The sequence below is a fragment of the Protopterus annectens genome, chromosome 9.part0 (assembly GCF_019279795.1).
Source record: "Protopterus annectens isolate FY-2018-M chromosome 9.part0, PAN1.0, whole genome shotgun sequence".
Classification (NCBI taxonomy): domain Eukaryota; kingdom Metazoa; phylum Chordata; order Ceratodontiformes; family Protopteridae; genus Protopterus; species Protopterus annectens.
In genome coordinates, this window is record NC_056743.1 from 1,760,147,388 (window position 1) to 1,760,173,275 (window position 25,888).

General features: G+C 36.2%; 1 long non-coding RNA gene across 1 annotated transcript in view; it reads left to right on the top strand.

The window, feature by feature from the left end:
- The first annotated feature begins 2,693 nt into the window (after positions 1-2,693).
- LOC122812243 overlaps positions 2,694-25,888 on the top strand; it is a 277,421-nt gene continuing 254,226 nt past the window's right edge. Inside the window, exon 1 of the long non-coding RNA XR_006366375.1 lies at positions 2,694-2,794. This is a non-coding gene — a long non-coding RNA (uncharacterized LOC122812243). The remainder of the gene's footprint in view (positions 2,795-25,888) is intronic.

Below are 25,888 nucleotides of genomic sequence, written 5' to 3' on the forward strand. Positions count from 1 at the left end.
ACTGCACAGATGTCAATGTTCTCCATTTTAAGGAGTGCCTCGAGGGAGTGCATTATGAGGTTTAGACTTCTAGCATTGAGTAGCATTACCCTCAGATTTTGCTTGCTTGTCGTTTGAACCTTGCCTAAAAAAGGCACTATAGGAGTGGCAAGAGCCTTAGCCAGTATCCAGAATCCCAAAGGCAACAGGTGCAGGCCATTTCTGGTAAAGCATCGTGGTTTGTCGATCATGTCATCCCAGGCAGACCGATACTGGTTCCCCTTAGAATGACACCAGAAACTGAAATTCAGTGAAATGAATTTTCAGTGAATTAAAGTTGACCCATATATCTATAGATATATATATATATATATATATATATATATATATATATATATATATATATAATATATACACACACACACACACACACACACATATATATATGTATATATATATATATATATATATATATATATATATATATATTTATACATATCTATATATATCTATATATGGATATATGGATTCCATACACGAGATCGAAGGTTCAAATAGTGTATGGAATGCACACTGCAGCAAAAGTGCACTTAATCGAAAGTGCACTTACACGAAGTTCAGTACAACGAACTGGTGTTGTACTGAACTTCTGTGCAGTACTCACGGACCTTAGGGTTAGGGTACAGGTTATGGTAAGGGGATAGCCCATAGGGCTATCCCCTTACCATGACCCGTGCCCTAACCCTAAGGTCCGTGATGACTGCAGCGCAGTGAAGGACATAGCAATGTCCTTCACTATGGTGCGATAGTCACAAACCTTAGGGTTATGGCATGGGTTATGGTAAGGGGATAGCTTTACTAACTATCCCCTTACCCTAACCCATGCCCTAACCCTAAGGTCCATGGGTATCACACCATAGTGGAGGACATAGCTTGTTTTTTGATGTCTTCCACTGTGCTGCGATACTTCGGTGAAGTGCACTTTCGTGTAAGTGAGGCTTCTTATTACAAGTTTGAAGTTGTGAACTTTCGTTCTTGTAATAGGAATCTATATATATATATATATATATATATATATATATATATAGATATATATATATATACACATATACACACACACACACACACACACACACACACACACACATACACACACACATATATATATAGCTAGACATAGATACAGATATATATATAATCACATGATTCAGAAATGCTGTGTTTAACAAAGCACACATTTTAGTCCATTTTACTCTACAAGCACCACAGAGTGCAAAACTGCTTTAAACCCGTTTATTTATTTAGGCATTTTACGTGGCCCATGTATTGGACTGTTCAGGGGTTTCATAATAATCAGAATCGAGCAAAACAACAAAAACAGATGCCTAAATAACGCAGTGCCTGACCTTTCACCACTAATTGTACACTGTTTGGCGGCCTTCATAAAGAAATGAAACGAGTTGTTTATATTCCCAGGGGGTGGAATGCTAGATCACAGAAACATTAAGCCTGCATATTAAAGCATGGATTGCATCTCTAGAAACCCCTTGATTGTCTTTGCATCCATTATGCATTCTACACTTCCCAAAAATGTGTATGCATCTATTGTAATAGTTAAACTAATTTTAAGGTGGTTACATCCTATAGAAAAGTTTTGTATAGAACAACAGCAATCCAATGTCCCTAGAAGACTTTGCCACGTTTACTAAAGTCGCCACGCTGAAACCACATCTAAACTTGTTTAGCTATAACAAAAGTCTGGATCTTCATTTTCTCCTATCATCTGTACGCAGCAGACTTTTAAGCCATTTATGTTCGTAACATTAAGAACAAGAACAATGCGTAAATTTAACTTATGGGTATGCCACACTAAAATTGCGTATGAAATAGCACACGAAAGAATAATTTGGAAACAAATTCGTATCTCCCTCAAGAAAAAAATGTACTGTTTAAATGAGAACACGTAGATACTCTTACGGAACCAATCTTTTCAGTTCTAGGACCAAAACACTGCATTTTCTCAAATCGGCAGCACACCGTAAGCTTAATAGAAGGCAATTGGCATTTGGAAAATGAAATACAGCCGTTTGCAACCTACTAAGAACATTAGCCTCAGCAGTGGATGCAGACGGTTTAGAATAAAAGTGATTTACATTTGGGCGTTCCCCCTTTTCAGGCCCACTCAGCTGACAACTGTCACTCTTTGCTGCCTTTTCCTGTGCAATCCACTTTCCATTTATTCTTTATTTCTTGAAGAATTTTCCAAGCCGGTATAGGAACATTTTTTTTATTCTATTTTGTTTTAATTAGTATTGTTGTTATTATTATTCTAAGGCGGTGTATAGCAGCACCACGGCTCTGTAATGTTCTACTGGAATGCAATCCATCTGCTGGGTATATGGATGATTCTGCTTCGGATCCGGTAAATGTAGTAAAGCTCTTAAGGAACATGGAGGTGGTCTGCTGCTCTGTGTGAGCTATGGAGAGGCACCGGCATTTGGAAGTAGTAAAAGGGCAGGGCAGCAAAGGGGTGGGGTACTGTTGGAGGAGGTGTAAAATCAGATGAAAACATGCTTCTGGATAGGAGATTTGGGGACTGAGATTAAAGGAAAATCCAGTGGGATATAGGAGGACATTAAGAGTCAAAAAAGGGAAGCAGAAGAAAGAGTGAGAGACAGAGAGGGAGGAGGAAGAGGAGGGGGAGGGAAAGAGCAGCGTGAGGGAGGGAGAGAGAGAGAGAGAGAGCGCAAAGAGAAAGACAGAGGTGGATCCTGGACAGAAACCTCTCTTCTTCACAGCTACCAGACAATAGAGGGTGAGTTCTATGTTTTCCCCCTCATTTGTGCAAATAAAATTCTGTATGGATGAATAAGGTTATAGATTTTTTTTAAATTTTACATTTAATAACATAACCGTTTTCATTAAATGAATATGGTCTGAATTTAGTATTTTTGTGTGTTTTGCTTTTATAGTAATGATTAGTACAGAGGTGTTTGCACAGTAGGTTGCAATTAATGACACGTTTTATTATGTATTTTGCAGTAGCTCAGATTTTGTTATGCGGTGGCTAATGGCTCTCCTTTTCAGATGTTGGGTTGTCATTTTATTGATTGTGTGACTAGCTGTTGGCTGCTAACTCTCTCTTGGGTTAAATTTTAAGTGCTGATTATCATTGCCTGTTTTTAAATAACTGATTTTTCTCTAGAAAATAAAAAAAAAAACGCAGAATAGATATTTGCATCTGGTTGTATCACGACAAAACTATGCTGCAGAAGTGAAGAAGTGGGCGGAATAATTTCATTCTGGAAAATACGAAATATTTCCTGAATATGATTAAAATATTCCAGTAAGGTCGTTGAAATGATAGGCTTTCCTAATTCGTTTTGATCTGCACAGTTTCATTTCTTGCCTCTCATACGTGTTCTTCGATTTTTCTTTAAGAAAACTGTGGAAACACAAAAAAACAAAAACTAATTGGAGCCATGCAATTAGATGCTAGAAAAAAGTGCAAAATCAAATAAAGGAGAGTGGGAAAGAATGAAGATAATGGAATTAAATAACGAAAAGGGGTAAACAAGAAGGACAGATATAAAACAACAACAAAACTATTATTGTGGTCTGTTATCCGAGGAGCATACAAAACACGGGTATACACATGCGGGCTTAATATTTTGCATATTTTTACAGCTACCTGTACACAGTAGTCCTGTAGAGATGTCATGACTTATACGAATAGCCTGACGATTCAATATAGTGATGACAAGTCGCTGTACTCCCCACCCTTTCAGAATGCCTAATAACGAACGAGCCGACCATTATGTTTCCCTCACTTGACTATATGTAGTGGGGATGATGAGAACAATTTTAGGAAATTGCCACCGGATTTGGTTTTAATCAACATACTTTGCTTAATACAGATACTGCACTTCATCCACTGACGACAAACTGTGGAAGGATGCCCATGTTTCCACTAGTGAGAAAACCCCTTTAGAAAAAGTAATTATTGTGGATTCGACACATATGCATGCCTAAATCCAGCAGACTTTACTATTCACACAACATTCACACACACACACACACACACACACACACACACACACACACACACTATCAACGGCAGTTTTATGCCTCCGTCCCAGTTAGTCCCTGCAATTCTGATAACTCTCTAGGCATGGAAGTTCTGGATAGGCTTAACAATGTGCTGCTGTCCACAAAATAAGTATGCAGCAAAACCCAACAGCCACTGTTTCAGCACTCCCATCAGAACACTTTTTGCGGCTTCCCTCCCCAAAAATATAGCCTTTCAGCACCATGGATAGCTCTAGCCATGGAACTAGCAAAGGGAATGCCATCTGCATGCCTTTCCGACTTGCAAGTGATAAATAAATCTTTTGTGTCGTGTTTTGGGTACTGATTAACTAGTAAACTGGCTATTACAGTGCTTCAGTTTGCAATTGGTGGATACTGGATGAATATTTTTTGCGGTGTTTTAAAGAGCTTAAGTGGTTTAAGGTTTTCTTTTCGTTTGTCTGGCAACTGATAGAATGACAAAGCATTACAGTGGTATTTATCTTCAGATCAATCATCTTATGGCTATCAGTAATGGAACTGTGTGTGTGTGTGTGTGTGTGTGTGTGTGTGTGTGTGTGTGTGTGCGCGCGCGCGCGTCAGAGACACAAACGTTTGTCACAGCAACCCAGACCCATAGTTTTGCTCTAATATTTTACCCCTGCTGCATGCAGTTAAGCTACAAAAATGGATATAAATGATTAAATAAATATACAAAGTCTACAGAGGGGTTTACTACCTTGCACCATACTGCCTGTAATATATATATATATACACATATATATATATATATATATATATATATATATATATATATATATATATATATATATATATATATATATATATCAACATAAATATTGTAACAAAAAACAAGGAACAAGGTATTGAAGGCCACTACTGTGATGTTTAATGGCTGGAGGCTGAAAGCTATAGTGTGTCAGTGCCTGGGTGTGTTTGGTTCTTTGACTGCCCACCTTATCACTATAATTAAAGTTAATTGTGTGTGTGTGTGTGTGTGTGTGTGTGTGTGTCTGTGTGTGTGTTGTGTGTGTGTTCTCTGAATGTACATTGTATTTAATGTTAAATGTGTGTGTGTCTATGTGTTTGTGCTCCAGCCTCCTGTTACCAGCATTGATGTTATTAAAAAAAAGTGATGCAATGGCCATCTGAATTTATATTAAGGTTCCTGTCTAATTGCTACCTGAGAGGTTGAAGTCAAGCTTTGTTATCAGTTTAGTTAGACAGGGTTAAAAGATCATTCATAGCTCTGGTCCATCCCATTTAACAATAGGACTACATTACAGTAAAGGAGGAGGAGTAATCTATTCCAGATACATAGACCTCAAAATGTTATTTAAGGCAAAACAGGCTTACTAACACATTACAATTTTACCTAAACATTTTCTGAAAGAATACTGTACTAGGTTATATATTATATACTGCAACACCCATACTTTAGGGATGTTATATATTTTAATTGGAGCAAAAGTAATGTTCACATGAAATAAAATTGTAATCTGTTGTTGAGACTGATGCAAAAAATGGTTATCTTTATGCTCCTTTTGTAAAACAGGGTGATTTGAAATGCCTTTGTATGTATCTAAATCATTTTAAGAATATGTGACATATCTCTGCATGTCTTAGGATTGGAGTATTATAAACAAAAGTCTGTACATAATTCAGTCCTACCTCTTTGAGGGATTCATTTTTCCCATTTATCTGTATGCTTATGTTTAACCACTCTAACCCCCCACCAGGGGACACTGGTCGATGTTAGCTTATACATGCATACTTATTTCCCATTTTTAGCCAGGTATCATAACATAACATTCAGCTGTGCTCTATTAGCAGGAAGATCCTAAAGGATACAATGCAGCATTGTTTCATCCATTGCAGACATCTGTAATGCCCAGAGAAACACCAATAGAACACTGTGGTGATGTAGAAATCAGTTATTATTTTAAGCCTATTTAAGGTTAATTTTTAAATAAAAATCTGCATTTTCACTTTGAACTCATATCTTGTGCTTTACGAGCAAGTGTGGTCTATATTCAGATGCTAGTGCTGGCTGGATTAGAACCAGTGGATAGCTGTGAAGTGAAATGAAACATGAGGCAGTGAGCATAGTAATAAACATGAGCTACTCCTCATGAAGCAGTTACAGAAAAGCTAGCCATAAATCTAATAGTTAACAATTCAGTTGACTAGGTCAAGTAAATATGCACACTCTCATCCTTTGTTGAATACATAGTGGGAAACGATCAGGAAAGATGAGAATTTCCTGACAACAGAGTTTAATTGTGGCTGCAAAATTAACTTTATATATATATATATATATATATATATATATATATATAGAGAGAGAGAGAGAGAGAGATACTTATCTATCTATATATGTTAAATATAGTTATTAATTGTGTATCTTGGAGCTAATCTTAGTTGTGAATGTATTTGCTGGCTGTAAAATTTACCTTATAATATATATATATATATATATATATATATATATATATATATATATATATATATATATATACATACATACACACAATGCGCACATACACACACACACACACAAACACACACACAATGTGTGTGTGTGTGTGTGTGTGTGTGTGTGTGTGTGTGTGTGTGTGTGTGTGTGTAAAACATAGTTATTAATTGTGGATCCTGGTGCTAATCAGAGTTGCAGTCTTTCCTCAAAGGAAGGCATGTACTTAATTTGCAAGCAGTCTTTAAGAATATTATTTAAAATACAATTATTATTGCAGTGAAATCTCAGGAGATGAATGCAGTATGACTTACAAAGGCAATGCTGTATAGCAAATTTTTATATTCCGTCGATGGTTAGGGACTGACTATAACTGGTAAATTCAGTTTCTGCTCTGATGTTTGTGGTGTCTTCATTTCTGGCCTTTTGAATTTATTTTAACATGGTTCTAATAGGGATGTGAAGAGAAACAAGTCTCCATATATGCAGTTTGAGTACACTGCTGTTCTTCATTAGTTAATTTGAGTCAATATTTGAATCTAGGCAAAGGCTAAGACAAATAGAATGGACCTATACGTTAACCCATTTCATTTATTTTTTATTCATCTATTTACTTAATTATTTTCCCAAACAGAATTCAGCCCAATAATCTCTTTTAGGTTGTAGTGTTATACAAAGCTACAAATATAACCTTTTGAGTTTAAAGAGACATTGCCATGGTCTGTGTTAATTCTCAAATGTATTTTCTTATGTGCACTCCCTTCTCCAGTCTCTTGCGTTTCCTCACCTTGCCTGACTTTTGGAGAATGGCATAATGCCATGTAATTATCCATAATGCCTTGTTCTATAACCTTGCCTAGTTAAGGAGTACTTGAGTCAAAGGTCTGACTCTCATTTTTTGCCACATTCAGCATATACTGGAGGACAGTAATAAATTAAAATAAATACTATAAAGCCATTTTTAAAGGGACATCTGCCTGCACAATCACAGATGGGAAGCCTCATCACTGTACATTACTTTCTCATAGCTGTATATTTTATGAAAACCAGAAATCTTCATTTAATTTTAAAGCGATATTAGTCACTGCTTTAGAACTCCATTAAAACACTGCGGCAGATATTGGAAAACAATGCACACTAGACATTCACTTTGGTTCACCTCCTTAACATTTTTCCTTAAAAACAAATTGAAATCATTTATATTTGTTTTTTCCAAGTTACAATGCTGTGTTACATATTTTGATAGATATATGATTTCTGACAAAACTGTCAGCATTGTTTTTGTATTTTATTCCATAAAGTGCATGTGTGTGTGTGTGTGTGTGTGTGTGTGTGTGTGTGTGTGTGTGTGTGTGTGTGTGTGTGTGTGTGTGTGTGTGTGTGTGTGTGTGTGTGTGTGTGTGTGTGTGTGTGTAGGTATATGTGCATTTTATTGTAGTTATATTATTTTGTGAGTATATTTATAGGAAATGTTTCCATTTTTATCTTTTACTTTATACATTAGGATCATGATTCTTCACTACTTTTTTCTGTAATATGGGACAGGCTGCTGCTTCTACCAAACTGTACATTTATTTACTGGCATTCCAAGACCTGCTGTGAATATAGTCTTTTCCATGATGAGTTGCTTTGGACTCAATGTTAGTGATTCTGCTAGTTAATGGACTGTATCCAACTTCTCATAATAGTGTGTTCTGTGCTAGATGTGAATCCTGTGACTAGCCAGTGTCATCCAGACCTGTTATCCAGCATATCTTGGACTTCTGTAATTACAAAACAGTAAACATATAACGTGTTATTCATATATACATTTATGCCATTCCTGTATGCCAAGCGATTTATATATATTTTTTATATATACTACTAGTTTTCCTCACACAGCAGTACAGGCTCTGCAAACTACTAACAACAGCAGGAGGTCAACTAAATCCAATGCCACTCCCTACTGGGTGCTCATGACTAGCAGAGGACACCTCTGTCCCAGGTTCATAGGTGTCGTAGAAGGTAAATAATGATTAAGCAGGCCTCTCTGACAAGTTGTTAGCTTTTAAAGTATCCTTCTTTAGTGATTAAAGTCCTAAACTGTGAATCTGTCTATAAAAATGCAAACCTAAGTGAGAAAACTAGGCCTGCATGAATAACATACGTAAGGATGTCAGAAATTAAGTTTCTTGTCTTTAAAAATTTACTTCTCTAATTTCTGCTGTTTTACATGTGACACTACAAGTTTTTTTTTGGCATAGACTCAGAGCTACACTAGCAGCAGACTTTTATTATGCCTCAAGCTGGTAAAACTAATGAAGAAAAGTCTCCAATCCTAGTCATTCAGGGTGGCTCCCCCTACAGGAAGAGATGTTAATAGACTTGATGTGTGACTTTTTTGGAGCAGTATTCTTGATTCACAGCCAATCAGAAACACATAGCCAAAAAGCAAAGCTGTAGCTGAATTAAAAAAAAATGTCATTTCTATCCAATGCTCACTGATTGAATATGAAAACCAATGAACACTACAGATATAAACACTAAGTTTATGCTACAGAAAATGAGGATATGTAATTTACATATTCATGAAAACCACTGTTGTTATTTTCTTAAAAGTTCATTAAACCAGGAGACGTTTTAGGCATGAAAAGACCATACTTAGTTCATACTAGGGGTATAGTGGGTTATTTTACAGTTTTGTAATAATTCATTTTGCTTTCATGATGAAGAACTCAGGTGAAGGTCTTAGTTTGCCCACTTTCAAAACAAAAGGTTTGTATTGATCTAAATACATAACATTTGAAAGACTCAAGATTATAATTCCTTGCATGTTCATATCAATCTTTTTGATAAGGAACTGGAACCAGCCCTGTCTGGCAAGGCAGAGAATGAGAGGTAGGCAGCATACAGTCTTTGTATCCCTGGTGACGTCAATCCCATAGCAGGGTAAAAAAGATTGCAAACTGAAAGAGTATAACCCAATATTCAGAAGCAAAAATCTGGATAAAATTTAAAATTGAAAACGTATACAAACTAGTTTATTCACAGCAGACAAAGTTTGCACATAAAAAAAAAAACATATGAAGAAAGTTTTTCTTCATATGTTTTTTTTTGTCCAGACTTGACTTGGTGCTGCTAAAAAAATTAAAGGCAGTTGAGAGATTACACTGGAGATAATTTTCTCCATATTTTAGTGTTTCATTTTTCTTGATAAGCATAATGGCTTGGAAGGGTTGCTTCATTAAAATCCTATCAAGAGGAGCTGTGCACTGAAGCCTTATTCTTATCCTCTACTGGATGGCAAGGTTTGTTTGATCAAAATATAAGTCAAAGAAGAAATCCAGCACCCCGAGCAGTAGTAACAATAAATCTGAAGAAAGCTGACTGCTAAAACCGGTCTGGTTTAATAAAGGATTTATTGCTACTACTGCTTGGGGTGCTGGATTTCTTCTTTGACTTATTTGTTTGATCAAAACTAATATTGTGATCAGTTTATCCCACTTCAAGCTAAATATTTGGCTCTCAAGCCACTGATGAAAAATAGTGAGAAATAAAACTCTGAGTTTATCTGAGACTGGTAGCTGTCAGAATTAATTTCAGACCCAAAGAATCAACATTTAACTTCTTGCACCTCATCCTAACTACTTAGAAATGTGGGGCCATTATTTCTCTCTCCTGTGATGGCTATATTTGGACTATAGCTGCTCTACAGTGTTGGTGACTAAGCATCTTTAGTTAATCCAGTGCTTCATTATCTGGTTTCACTCCATTCTGTCCTTCTCAATACATACCAACAAAACAACAAGAAAGATATAAAGCCTCTTAGAAACATGCTATAGAGTTGCATAATAACTTACTTCAGATCCTAAAGTAGACTGAGTAAAGGGGGGTTGTGGTACCTACACCTGATTCGAACTTGCCAATTACAGCTTCACAATCTTTTTATAAATGTAATAATTTATAAGCAGAATTAAACAAAAGTGGTCATTTTTGTGTTGCATGTCCCAAAATGGAAAATGACTGCACCATCTGACTAAAGTTATACCTGTTCCCACCCTTTCTTAAATCAAGCTCTACGTCTTCTTTCTTAACGTATAGTATCATGCAAAATTACTTTTGAACTTTTCTTAATTTCTTGATGAAAATGAAGCAATTCTTCTCCTCGCTTTATAATTTTATTGTAAACTGTATGACCTTGACCTTACCACAGTAGTCTCTGGAAGGTTTGTCTAAAGCTTCTACCTTGGCCCCAGTTTTACGTAATTCTTACATAATTCATTCCCAGCTCAAAAAAGAAGATCTCAGTGTGTCTGTTTATTGATAGGCTGTTTACACACTGCAGGGGGCTTATTTTCATGAAGTTGTTGTCAATATATGACATTAATCTATACTTATATTACTCTGCTTCTCCTCCCTGTGCTCTTGGGCTGATTTTGCAGCAATCTTTGTTTTTTTCTATAAATTAGTATTTTTTTTTTAATGTTAGTGTAATGGACTGTAAATGAAAAAAAATGGGCATAGGGCCCCATCAACTTACATGACATAAAAATAAAACAAATTTAAAATTTAAATCTCACAGCTCTGTCAACTGGCATTTCAGATTATAACAACTTTGACAGGGCGGTTAGAAAAATTGGTATACTTTTCTGTGGACTACTGTTAAATTCTTTCTTTTCTGTGCACTACTGTTAAATTGTTTTTTACTGGCTTACTCTCTCTTCCTTCCCATAGGGCTTTGACAAGGCCCTCTGTACTGCACCAAGTGGAGAAGGGAATCCTTACCAGGGTCCCATTTTTGGAGTTTATGACTCTCTAGACAGCAAAGTTAAAGCATTGCCTTGATATCTCTCAGTCACTTCCTGGCCAGCTGATACTTAATGTTGGAGGAGGACAGTCATTGATCTGGGGTCCTAGAATGGATAATCTGCTAAAAGAAGATTGACTACTCACAGGTGAGGATGGTTTAGGCATACGAAAGGTCAGAACATTCTCGTTTTTCTTGATAACTGATAAACATAATATTGCCTCTTACACATACTAAGACTTACAATATTACTTAGATTGCCTGATTAGAAAATAAAAAAAAAATAGAAAATATTTGGAGTCTATTGTTCAGTTTTAGTGGGAGTTTTACATTGTATAGAGATTGGATGGAACATTTCTCTGAAGTCTGGGCAAAGAAAACAGAAGCAGCCCGATCAGTTACCATGACACGTAGACCTTCAGTCCTTGGCTATAACATTTGGCATAATAACCATTTCATTTCAGAAAAGTTGACTGGGACATGCCTTGGTTTCTTGCATAAGACTGACTGATGATTTAAAGGCAATGCTAAGTTGATACATAGCTATGAGAGTTTAGCAAGACTAGAACCCCCCTTCTGTTTAGTTCAACACTCTCTTTTTGTCTGTTTGTGTCTGTGTGTTACTCTCTCGCTCTCTCCCTATCTCTCTTTGTCTGGTTCACTAGTAAATACTTTAGCATGAGATGTTTTGTCAGCTTCTATAAAACTAGGAGCGTATATGCTTCATGCTTCTATCTATTAGCATTTATTATAGTACTTAAAGCATTGGAAAGACACACACACACATGCATACAGTGACACAAACACACTTATATGTACATGCACACATACTTTTCAAGCATGTACACACGTGTATTTATATGCACACAGGCAGGTACACACAGATAGACAGAGAGACACACACACGCGCGCGTACACACACACACACACACACACACACACACACACACACACTTACTAATTTTGCCAGCTATGCTCATGTGTTCTGTTGCTGTTACATAGTTTGCATACTGTTTCTTAAATAATACTGTATATTGCAATTAAGATGCATAATATAAAAATTACTTATTGAAAAACTGTTACTATAGAAAATAAAATTAGGTTGGAATCTGTTTGCAACTGAAACAAACAGCAATATAATTAACTTAGATATAGTCCATATGAATGAAAGACACAGAGAACATGGCTGAGGCAGACTTCATTAATTATAATAAAGGTACTCAGAAAGCTGGATTAGCATATCAGAAATATAAATAAAATTCAGATTGACAGATAGAAAATAACAATCCATGATGTGTTATTCTGCTTGAATCCTTCTGGAGCAATAACATTCTACTATACAGTGGCATAAAGAATTTATGAACTGTGCTTGGTCAGTCTGTGTCTCATATGGTGAGGTAGGTCATCTGCAGCAGCTGGAAAGGCCCCAAAAGTTCCTCACCAAAAGGATAAAGGGTCTCAAAAATATGTCTTATGCTGCCCGACTGAAAGAACTCCAGCTCTATTCAGTCTCATACCGCTTGCTCAGAGGTGACCTGTGCCTGACATATAAGGCCATGTCAAACCCTGATTTGATGAATATGCTTCACCTCAAAAAATCTAGATCCCTCAGAACCACAAGGGCGGGAGACTTAAACCTTGACACTGTTATTAATAGAACATGCTGGAGGGACAGATTCATCACCCAGAGACTCCCTATGCTGTGGAACAAAATCCCGGTACATGTGAGGCAGAGCACCTCGCTGGCCTTGTTCAAGAGGAATCTTGACCAATGGATGGGGGATCGCAGATATACCCCAGGGATTACTTCAGTGTCACTGCTTGACAGAGGCACAGCAAAATAATAGGCATAGTTTTATTCAAACTAAAGGGGTGGCGAAAGCCAAATAACTATGGGCTAGGCTTATAAATGCCCTTGGGCAGATAGCCTAGTATGAACCTATGAACCTATGAACCTATGGGTACATTCTCAATATGTCAGCACTGGGTACATTTTGTAAATAAGTTACATACAGACTTGAGATATTCTAAATATATCTTACAGCATATTTACTATCTGTATTTGTCAGTCAGTAAGCTGGGTGTTTCTTGCAGGAATAATATATTTTATGTTTTAGTACTTCCCCCTCTGTAACCAACATGGTGTCATGCATTATTACTAAAGAAGCAAAATACTCCAGGCCCATGTTGGCAGCAGCAAGACTCTGCTCAGCTATATAAACTGTTGTATTCAAAAACTACATGTTAATAACCTTCAGTATATTAAGTTTTTTTGCTATACATAACAAATTAACATTCTGAGGTCTATGACAAGAAACCTAAAATTTTGACCAGTAGAAGTTCTTTGATAGGGATTGCTCAGCACCAAGCATGACACTTGGATTAGTAAGTCCTTTTTTGACCAAGTCCCAATACAATAAAATCTTTAGTAGTACGGAATAATGAACATTTCCTGTCTGTTTCTTGATGACTAACTGAAGACATGTTCTGCAAGTGCAGTCATATGAAAACCTGTTTTGATGTGAAGCATAATTGTTTTTTGCAGTGGGGCAAGCCGTCTACTCCCCCATGTGGAGGGAGAGCACATTCTGCAACATCTATATATATATATATGTGTATATATATATATATATATATATATATATATATATATATGTATATGTATGTATATATATATATATATATATATATATATATATACACTAACTCCACAGTCACAATAAAGTGGGGATAAGTGCAAGCTTTAAATCGGTAAAAGTAATTATCACCTATTATGATTTGTGCTGTTGGTAGTCACGGAGCTGACAGTTGTACCACTGTCAAACCCTCCATCACAGTTTACTTGCTAAGAATATGTCTGATGAGGCATGAGTCAGAAACACATGTAGATGGTACCTTTCTTTTTTCTCATGTGGAATTAAATATCATCAAAGAGTAAATCTTTGTTGAGGTACACTGTAAAAACTGAGCTTTACTGCAAATTTTTTGTACTGAGGGTAAAATCCCCAGCCTTTAGATGTTCTGCTTTTTGGGACAATTATTCTGAGAAGCAGGGAACAGCCTGCAGAAATCTTCAGCTGCTGAACTGTAATGGTTTTCTGCCTCACTATGACTACAAATTATGATTAGGCGATTTTGCAACCTGAAATGTTCAAAAGCTCGGTGTCGGTCTGCATTTCTTGTAAAGTGCATGGCGTTTATAGTATAGATAGGCCATATTATAATATGCAGTGGAACAGTGAGACAGCACACAAAGGTTGTGGCATGTCCTTTAGTTCTTTGACATATCCCACAACTTATCTGGTGTATTGCAGCCTGCGTCTTAGATGTACATTTGTAAAACATTCTCAAAAAATCATGTGAAGCAGCCTGAGGCATTTGACTTAATATGATAACAAAGCACAAACTTACTAAAAATCACAGAACGAACAAAGAAAAAAATCCTCCTTAACAACTAAATTCTATTAATTTAGCTTACCTTTGCTACAATAAAATAATTTGGAAATAAATCTGTTTAACACAGACAGCTTTCTGATAGGAAGTCAGCATTAAGCAGGAATATCCTCTCTGAAATAGGAGCTGTATAGTCTGCCCTTGTATTCTGACTTTGCCACTCATTTTAGGTCCACTTGATGCCATCTCCTAGATTACAGACAGGACATCCTGATTCCTTGTGACTAAGGTATTAATGAGCACAGTAATATACAAGCATAAGTACACACATGCACATACATCATACATGCAAAATAATAAAACAAGGCACACATACACACACACACACACACACACACACACACACACACACACACACCACAACCACACATCCACATCACACATTCACAGAGATATAAAAAATACCAAACAAAATATATACACCCACACCTACACCCACACACAAACACCCACCACGGCCACACATCCAAATCACAGTCATAGATATATAAATAATACTAATAGAAATACACACACACCACAGCAACACATCCGCAACACATGCATAGATATATAAATAATATTAATAGAAATACACACAAACACACACACACACACACACACACACACACACACACACACATATACACACACACACACACACGACAACCACACATCCACATCACACATTTACAGAGATATATACACCCACACCTACACCCACACACAAACACACACCACGGCCACACATCCAAATCACAGTCATAGATATATAAATAATACTAATAGAAATACACACACACCACAGCAACACATCCACAACACATGCATAGATATATAAATAATAATAATAGAAATGCACGCATACACACACACACACACACACACACACACATGCAAATCACATACGTAGATACATAGATAATGATAAAATATACACAGACACACATAAATATATAAATGATAATATTAAAAATATACAAACATAAGCGTAATAATGCACACGATAAATATATCATAAAAGCACACAAATTTAAAATTTTAAGATGAATTGTAAATGCTGAGCTGACACTTATAGACAACATATAAAGTAGTATGAGCTGACACAGTATTAGGAAAAAAAGAAAAAGCTGCCTACCCCAAATTTTTCAATAAACAGTCATGCAATGCTTAGCTCATGTGTGATAACATCCAGTCTGACACTTGTAATTTTTGTATTAGTTGGGGACTTTGGGATGCCTAACTACTGTAATTCTGCCCACCATGTGACCTCGACAGATGTAGAGGTAAGCCAAGATGTTGCTTATGTCACCCTGAGCTGGGGCCTCAGAAAACAGTGATCTTGCTCGACATGTGACTCGCATATGTGCGACACCTATACTTAGCTGTTAAGTTGGTCAGTGCTAATTAATATCTTTCCCAAATGATGCTCAGCTTCCCGATGTCTTGCAGCCCCAATTAACCTACATGAAGAACCCCTGCATAATATGAGAAGAATTTCTGCTGCATCTGATTGCCCACAGCAGGCATACTAGATAAAAAAATTCTACAGAAAAAAAAAAAAGATTGGAGTATCAAAACAGAAATGAAAGAAAATAAAAATCAAACCCAGTTACTTGTTAAATAACTTAGAGGCAGAGCAAGCATGCTTTAAAGTTTACAGAGATAATATTTATTATTAATGTTCCCTTTGCCAAAGGCATGGTTTCGTGGCAGAGATGTCCGATATCTTAAGCTATGAAGATAAAAATCATCTACTTTCCAAAACAATATTATGACTCTTTCCCCTACCCACCTCCATCTGCTACATAAGCACTTATGGCATAGCACTTGGGATAGTAGAAGTCATACAGAGTTGAATAAAGAAATTATTCACTGAGACCAAACATATATAATGGAGCAATAAATTCCAGACATTAGTCTGATTTATTAAGCAAAGATGTTGACATGAATCAGGCAGAGAGTTAAAAGACGGTAACATTTTTAATCCCTAGCTTTTACACGAGCATTAAGCTGCACAACTAAACTAGTATCTCCTTTCCCTTTCTTTTTTTTTTTGTTTCCTTCACACTTCTCAGTATATCTCTTATTCTGTCATTCTGTCATTATATACCCTTACCTGGGTGTCAAGGCTTAGTCTAGGTGTTACTAGCAGTGGATGAGGTTTGAGAATGGATTTGAAATGTCTGATTTATGATGGAGACAAAGTTGATTTCTTTTATTTGGCTCAGTTTTCTATTTCTGGAATTTGAAAGACAAGTAATGCAATGATATGTGCCTCTCCCCCACCACCATAAATCCTTAGTGCTGGTGGAATATTTCCCATTTTTATTATGGTCTGCTACTCTCTACTCTTTCAAACCCATTTCTCTACAAATGGAAAGCTTTCTTCCATCTCTCTCTCTCTCTCTCTCTCTCTCTCTCTCTCACTCTCCTTCTGTCTATGTCAGATGGCAGGTTGTTCAATTGTAATGGCCAGATTACTACTTTTTGTGTTTCAGGTTTCAAACAATCAACTCATAGTCAGACCCTTTGCACCAGAAGGCCAGTAAAGCACCAAGAAAAAACACCTAAAGGCCTGCTGACTGAGACTTAATACAGTAGGCCCAACACACAAACACCTAAAGGCCTGCTGACTGGGACTTGATACAGTAGGCCCTACACTCAAACACCTAAAGGCCTGCTGACTGGGACTTGATACAGTAGGCCCCACACACAAACACCTAAAGGCCTGCTGACTGGGACTTGATACAGTAGACCCACATACTATACATGAGCTTGCTAACAAACTGTGATCTCTACTGTCATGCTTTGCATCTTGTACTGGTAGTCCACAGTGTATAAATGGCATTTACCCCTTTAATAGACCAAATTTCTTAGCCCTTGGTTGTAGAGCTACGAGCATAAATGATTTCAGGAAATATTGGCTAATGTTGCACTTTTTATCATTCAAAACAATGTATAGGAAAGTCATATAGTGAAATAGTAACAAAAAAAACATAGCCACTGCATATCCACTAATGCTCATGTACCGTGTTTGCAGAGTCAACATCGAACCAGTGTCTTGTCCTGCAGCTTGGGAATTTCAGATAATAATTTCTGCACTGTAATAGCAAGTTATTTACATATGAGTCCAGTATCATCACACAATAACCAGCACTTCTAAGAACAAGGAGGTCTATCTGTCAGGCTAAGCATTTAGGTACCTTTGGGTTCAATGAGCCTGTGCCCAGGTAAATGAAGTCACAGTCCCATGTATTATGAATGACAGACCCCTGCCTACAGTTAAGTTGTGATGAAGAACTGGGTAGGCTGGACTTCACATTTCTGATTAAAGTCATTCATGTACATATTAACTGCATTGTGAGGCACAAGGTAAAGATGAATGCTTTCAAAACCTTTGTGAGCCCGGGAAACTATATTACTACTATTATAAATTCAAAGCACAATTAATACATAACATGCACCAGATGGCTGGTTATTGCTGAATAGTACTGTGGGTTCAGCTATGTTAATACAATATTTTTTCTATTCTTCTGTAAATTAGTAAGCAGTCCATTTTCTCCTGTATTTTTTTCTTCTCTTTTGGTTACCTTTCCTGTGACTGAACAGATGTCTGCCTTCACAAAAAAAAAAAAATCTGTGCTTTTTGGCAGGGAAAATGAACACCTGCACAGAGCAACATGACATATGACAAGTGCCTTGAAACAAAATGTAAATTAAGCATTTTGAGGCATGTAGTTGCAGTGGTTAGACCAAGTGACTCATATAGTAGATGTGATAACATTGCAGTGAATGATATATCCTCGAGTAAAAGTAGCAGTCAGTATTCAATGCAATGCAGTATTTATACTGTGAAGTACTATGACTCAGCATTCAGCAACATGCTTCTCTGATGGTTAAAATGTGTAGTGATTCATTTTTTGATATATAGTCTAATGCTAAAAATTTCTGAATACAGTTTACCTGAGAGTTCATATCACATTTGAGCCCAAAATACTTATTTTGCTAGATATTCTATACCCATTATATACTGATACCATTAATGTTCAACAGATGTTTAATCTGTGGTCGATGTTCATATGGCAAATGCATTTCTCAAAAAGAATTTTGTGCTTTATTCTGACGCATAACTAGGGCTGATTTTTTGATATTTTAACTCTTACTCAATTCTTCTTAAGTTTTTGTTATTGCAGCATTACAAAAATATAACATTCTTACAAGTTTGTGGTTCCTTGTTTCTAAACAGTTTGTAGTGGTGTTTCTCAAATTTAGTATGGCTATAATGACATGTTTATTCACAGAAAGATTGATTTTTATAACAGTTTTTCAACAACAGTTAAAAAAAATAAAATTACATGAGCCAGGAAAACACGGGGAAAGTAATATTGGTTCTTAGACAAAGAAAACGGAGAATAGGTAATGTACTTAAAGCACTTATGGTTAGTTTTATATCATATATAAGAAGAAAAAGACCAAGTTGCAAGGTACAAGAACTGGTCAGCCTCATTTGCTATCAGAGTCTGGGTTTCAAAATTCTTTAACTGCCCATAGTTTGCATCTTTTGTAACTCTGAAGTTATTCATAAACAATTTGCGTAATGCTGTTGTATATTTTCTTTTTACATTTCTGTTACTTGATATGCTTCTTTAAAATTATCATAGAACTTTGATTGTCTTGCCCATTAAACATAATTTTTAGAGACTGTTATTTTGTAAAAAGTGCTTCAAATGCAGTTGCTCTTAGTCGCATTTTTAGCTTAGCAGTTTAAAAAATAAGTTACATTTGATTTGAAATGCATTTTTCCTTCCATTGACTGAGATCTTATGACTGTATGGGGGTTTCATATTCTTTATATATCATCTAGCTTTGAATGTAGTTGCAATGGAAACATTCTCCAGTGATATCCATACTAAAGATAGCAAATAAGCACATTATAAATATAAATATTAAGCACACATAAAATGTTCTAGTTTTGGTCAGCTCAATTTCATTTCGGGTTGTATGGGGATAATTTGCATAAACAGATTTTTTTTTTGTGTGTAAACATGCAAGTATATGCTATACTTGCTTTTCTTGTTTGTAAAGAAATCTTGGACTGCAAAGATACATTTCTAAATGGAGTAGAAAACAAAATGCATCTAGACAGCATGCTTTGGCTAGATTATTTCTGAGGTGACACTGTCCCTTTAAGACAGACATCACCTGTTACAAGGAGGAAGAGGTTACCTGTAAATCAAGTTAATACAGTTATCAGCATGACTCAAATGTTCCTGGAGAAGCTGATTTATTCTGGAGGACGAGTCATTATCACATTTATTCACCTTGGGATATTTATATTGATTATCCTACCAATTACAAGACCATCCAAAAACCATTCTCCTATGTCATACAGGTTCTTAAATGCTGCTTTAAAGTGACCTTGTCTGATCTGTTCTAGCCCCCAACACAGGGCATTAACACCCCCAGTTCCACCACACACAGAATAATGTTAAAAGCTAGCTGAAAAAATAATGGCTTAGAATGACATAATTGTATCTTTTAATTAAGTGTCTCTCTGCTCTCTGTGCCCACCTTTAACTGGTGCAATACCGGGAAAGCATGCTAGAAGCAATTTAAAAGGCTAGTGCACCCATTTACAGCACCTTTCTGCAGTGAGATCAGCTTGAACCAATTATTTTAAAGCTGCTTAAAATACAAACAGAGCAAAATCAACACCTGACACTTTCATGGCAGTTTTTATCAGAAAAGGATGCATCACGGCTGATTAAGCTTGATTTAAACTTTGCAGTACAGAGGTAAGTTATAAAAGCTATGCAAGATTTATAAAGTTATGCTGAATAAGTGGTAGGCTCAGAGTTTATCAAAGTGCCATGAGCTATGTAATTATGTCTGCAGCATTACTTTTCTAATTTAAACTAAATTGTTGAATTTTAAATAAAGATACTGGGTCCCATTATACAGATATATGGTGATGATAAATAAAGGCATGGGCTCTAATGTGTCAGTATTCCATCTGAAAATGTAATTTACATAGCCAGCCTATCATTTACATCATAAAATACACATAATGCATTCTTCTACATGATAAGAAGAAGGTTTGATTTGTAATATGAACTGCTGAAGCAGCCTTTAACCTATGTTGGTATCTTTGTCACTTTTTCAGTCTTAGAGCTGATTGCCAGGAACATTTTCCTGATTATTATTGGCATCATTTTATAAACTGCAGAAATAAAAAAAAAATTTTGAAGAAGTTAGAATATTCTAACTTCTTGAGTAGTCGATTATATTTATTATATCACAAACTCAAAGTTAAACCGATCGTCAGGTGTCAAATAGTCAAAGATGAAAATCCTTTAAAACATCAGACTCGATGAACACTTAAACATTGCAATGACCATTTCTCAGCATCCACTTGACAGAGTCGTAGTTCACTCCTAAAAGGTTGATAGCTTCTTGTAATCATCGTTAAAGAAGAGCAAGAAAGCGAGTGTTACATTTTGTATCACCTTTTTCTCTTCTCAAAAATATCACCAAAAAGCAGCATATAAATGAAGGACATTTGTTTCCATTGTGCCCTCTGCTTTATATATCTATATCTGTATTTACATTTTTATTGATACATTGGTTGATAAAGGAAGAGCACTGAACCTAGTGCACCATTGCCAGGTGTAGCCCTGGTTTACAACTACAAGAATATAGAATATATAGAAAAAATACAATCACTTCAACAAAACAATGTGTAGGAGTTATTTATAATATTTACACAAGTTGATATTCTTCACACAAGTTGGTTTACATAATCCTACTCTAAGCTTACGATAAGTAGCAGGTATAATGTCAAGGCCTACTGTGTCATATTAATACACCCAAATGAATATTATCTCCAAGGTCCAATTGTAGCCCCAAGCAGCCATTGGTAGTTTTATGGTGTAACAGAGTATGACCAATACCACCACCATTGTGACAAATGACCATATTGTTAACAATTGAAGAATTAGCATTTTCTGATGGTGAGTATTCCTTGTTATCCTTTAACCGCTTAGTATGAGCTACGGGGCATAAATACACCAGTTGCTAGTGCACACATTTGAACTTCGACCATGACTTGATCTTAGACTTCTGCTCTTATATGATACATGTTGACAGAATTCAGGAATTCACTATTATCCCAAGAGTTGCCTCATACATTTATATTTTTTTTTGTGGTATGTGAATTGAAATGCAATGCTTATACTGTTGGGAGTTATAATGTGTTTAATGTGTACAGGGTTTAATCATGCATTATGAAAAACTCCACAAGGCTTGGAGCATTTACTCTAATGCCTGCTTGATTCTGTACATGTTATAAAAAGGATGAAAACAGAAGCAGTCCTAACCTCAGCTGTACATAGACACTGTTTGTATGATGAGGGAAAAAAGGCTCAAGTTGTTGACTGTAAAACAACCTTTGACCATTTTTCTCATCATGACATTTGTATTGAAATTATTAGTTTTGCAAAGCATTGAAATTATCAGTTTTGTAATCACTAGAAAGCCATTTTGTATCAAGTATTTATATTTCAGAAAGTATATCCTAAGTGTTATCAGTTATGCATGCAGATTAGCAAAACTAACCTAGAAGTATATGATTGTACAGTCCAGTTCAAAGAAAGTGTGTCTTTTTATGAAACTGGGCAAATGAGCTTATTTGTACATGCAGTAAAGGTGAACATATGAAATACTGAATTTATAAATAAATAATATGATTTTAAAGAAAAAGACTAGAGTTATACTAAATATTTAAACCACAAATAGAGGCATAAATCACAGAAGTGGGGAATCATGTGCATTCACTCTTCTTTCGTCTTTTCCTGGTTAGGGGTCGCCACCGTGGAACTCCGGTCTGTTCAGATAGCATATAATTGTTCAGTGACACATTAAAACAGATACACATATTATGACACACAACCTGCAGTAACAACAGTGTGACTAAGTCACAGGGCAGTGGGATTCATCAATGCCCTTAAAGGTGTGTTATCTCCATAATACACACTCTGCTGTGTATTATAGTGGTTACAACATTGATAGCTTGGAAAGTAAAAAAAAAAAGAAATGAATTAACGCAAAATTTGCATCTGTTTTTATCTGCATTTTGAACTGGCATAATGCAGTACTAATATAAAATTGCTTTCAAAAGCACTGATCAAACTGAAGTCAGCACTTCCAAATTAAAAAAAAAAACTCAGCCTATGACTTTCTAATAATAATTCATGGAGATTTATTTTCATTATGTCTTAAATTTACACTCCCTTCATTGATGTGCAGTCCCTTTGAATTCAAACTTAAAGAAAATAATTTTCATTTAATGCCAAAGATGCCTGAGATGCTGAAATGGAATGGGTGCAGGGACGACCTTCAAAAATGGCTGTGATGGGTTTCATGATGATGCCGTCAAGGTCCATATCACTTTACATAGCACATCTACTGTGATGGATGCTGTCATGGCAACACTTTGGGTAAGAAGAAACCCATGGGTAGGACAGAGTTACACAAGCCCACTCAGTCATATTCCACATTTGTTAAAACATCACACAAAAAACATATGCATGCACATGCATACACACGCACACACACACACATGCAGACATGTGCGCACGTGCACACACACACATACACAAACACACACACACACACACACACACACACGCACACAAACAGACACACACAGACATACATGCATACACGCGGGCACACACGCATGCACGCACACATGCATACATGCGGACACACACATACACATATATACACACACACACACACACACACACACACACACACACACACGTATTTAATTTTTCACACTGCTGGAAAGTTTTCACAGCATTCTACTACAAAGATTTCGGAAATGATATATCTGCATTCTTTTCTCTTTTGCTCTGCCTTCAGATCCCACTTAAAATGATATTTGGGATAAGTGTATGCAATAGGTGGGAGAAAGAGTAGTTTGGTTGCCACTGAAAGAATGGGCTGAACTCTTAGCAGGATCATTATCTTTAAAGCCTTAGTATATGCATTGTTGGCATTGTGCCCTACTTTGGTCCTGCTGCTACACTGGACAAAATCAATGAGTAGCATGTAGTGTGACATCAGGTACCTTGGTGATGGTGGTGTCACGTTTATTCACTTCAGAACCACCCTGAAGAATATATACAGGGCCTTCTCATCTCCTGGCCCATAAACCTGGAGACATTATCCAAATGCAAATACAGGAGCAGCTGACCTTCCGATGCTTGCTGGAAAATGGGCGGTCACCTTTTGTACATGACTTGCTGTGAGGCTGGACACAGAATCACACAGACTGTATATATCATATACCTAGCTACAAACTATGTATTATATCTCTTCTGTCTCTAGATTTGATTATTGCTTTTCTCCTGATGACAAGGCAATATGTGTTCCCCATTTTTACTTTATGGCTTGGTTCTACGTTTAGGGCTTGGTTCTATGTTTATGGCTTGGTTCTATGTTTATGGCTTGGTTCTACATTTAGGGCTTGGTTCTACGTTTAGGGTTTGGTTCTACATTTATGGCTTGGTTCTACGTTTAGGGCTTGGTTCTATGTTTATGGCTTGGTTCTATGTTTATGGCTTGGTTCTACGTTTAGGGCTTGGTTCTACTTTTAGGGCTTGGTTCTACATTTAGGGCTTGGTTCTACGTTTACTTGCATTTTACTCCCTTTACTTTATTGTGGTGCCTCTTGTCAGGATTATGAGCAAAAAGTGTTTGTCAATGCCTTGGCCTACCCACCCAGGAAATTTACAAGTAAATAATTAAATAAAGTGTTGCAGATGATACTGAATGTATCACAGGTCAGAAGTAGGGTATGGTCCTGGTGCTAGGCACATTTCTTAGAAAACAACAGAGAGGCATATGACGTAAGATGACAGCTGTTATGTTACAAAGATTTACTTATTTTAAAGTTGTATACCCTTGCTCCCAAAGGGTCACACAAGGAATGTTCTAGGAAATGTCTTTCATGTTTTAATTGATTTTGTTCTTTACTCAGTTGTATTTAAACTGATCTTATTAATTTTAGGATAAGGTGTGTGTTCTTTCTATATGTAGTCTGAAAAGTCCTTGTTCTGTAACACTGTTTGAAGCTATTCAGTGAAGGCCTAAGTGATAATGTTTTATTTACTTTTTATTTGGATTAGCTTATTGCTGTACATTTGAGTTTGTTCAGGTATAAACTTGTATTTTCTGAATTGCTAAGTGCAGATTACATTGTTCTGATACTTGATATATCTGTAACTGTGGGGTGGGACAGTGGGTAGCTCCTAGACAACTCCACTACTCCATATGCCAGGACATCACCATGCGTTATGAGGCATGATCATTTCTTTTCTGAGAAAGCACATTCCCCCTAGAGAGTGCTGCATTGTCCTGTTGTATCCCTGCAGCAGGCTTATCACTTAGAATACAAATCCTGTTTGCATTTGTTCAGTCTGCTCTGAGTTCTAGATAGAATTGTAATAGGGACTGCAAACAAAGTTCCAAACATTTCTAATGATATTAAGCAATTGGCATTCCCCTGAGTGATATGGTAATCTAGAGCAGAGCCATAAGCCTTTGACTCATTAAGGAATTTTGTCCTGTACTCCTTGATTTGATTCCATGCATTCAAATTTGCATAATTTGTAACTGTGAAAAAGTTACTGATTTTGGGTTACCCCTGAAAGGAGGAATTTAGGCCAATTAGAATCTTGCATTCTAAAATAAAACATAAATGGCTAGAGAGATAGGTTTGCTGGATGCATTAAACATTTATGAGTATGGATTGTACTTTGAACTCCACACATTTTGCTTGGTGCATATCCTGAGTTGAATAGTACACAGCTTTTTGGATCTCTTACAAATGTGTTACAGAATTGTGAGATGCATTTTACAGAACCCACAATTTAAAGCATATGGATAAGGTTTGGAGACTTTCTCTACGTTATATATATATATATATATATATATATATATATATATATATATATATAGATTCAATTCATAATCTCGAAAGAATGAAATCTTGAATTTCCGTTTTTTGAGACCCTGAAATCGAATCCACACAACACCGAAAGCTCAAAACTGCAAAGCCC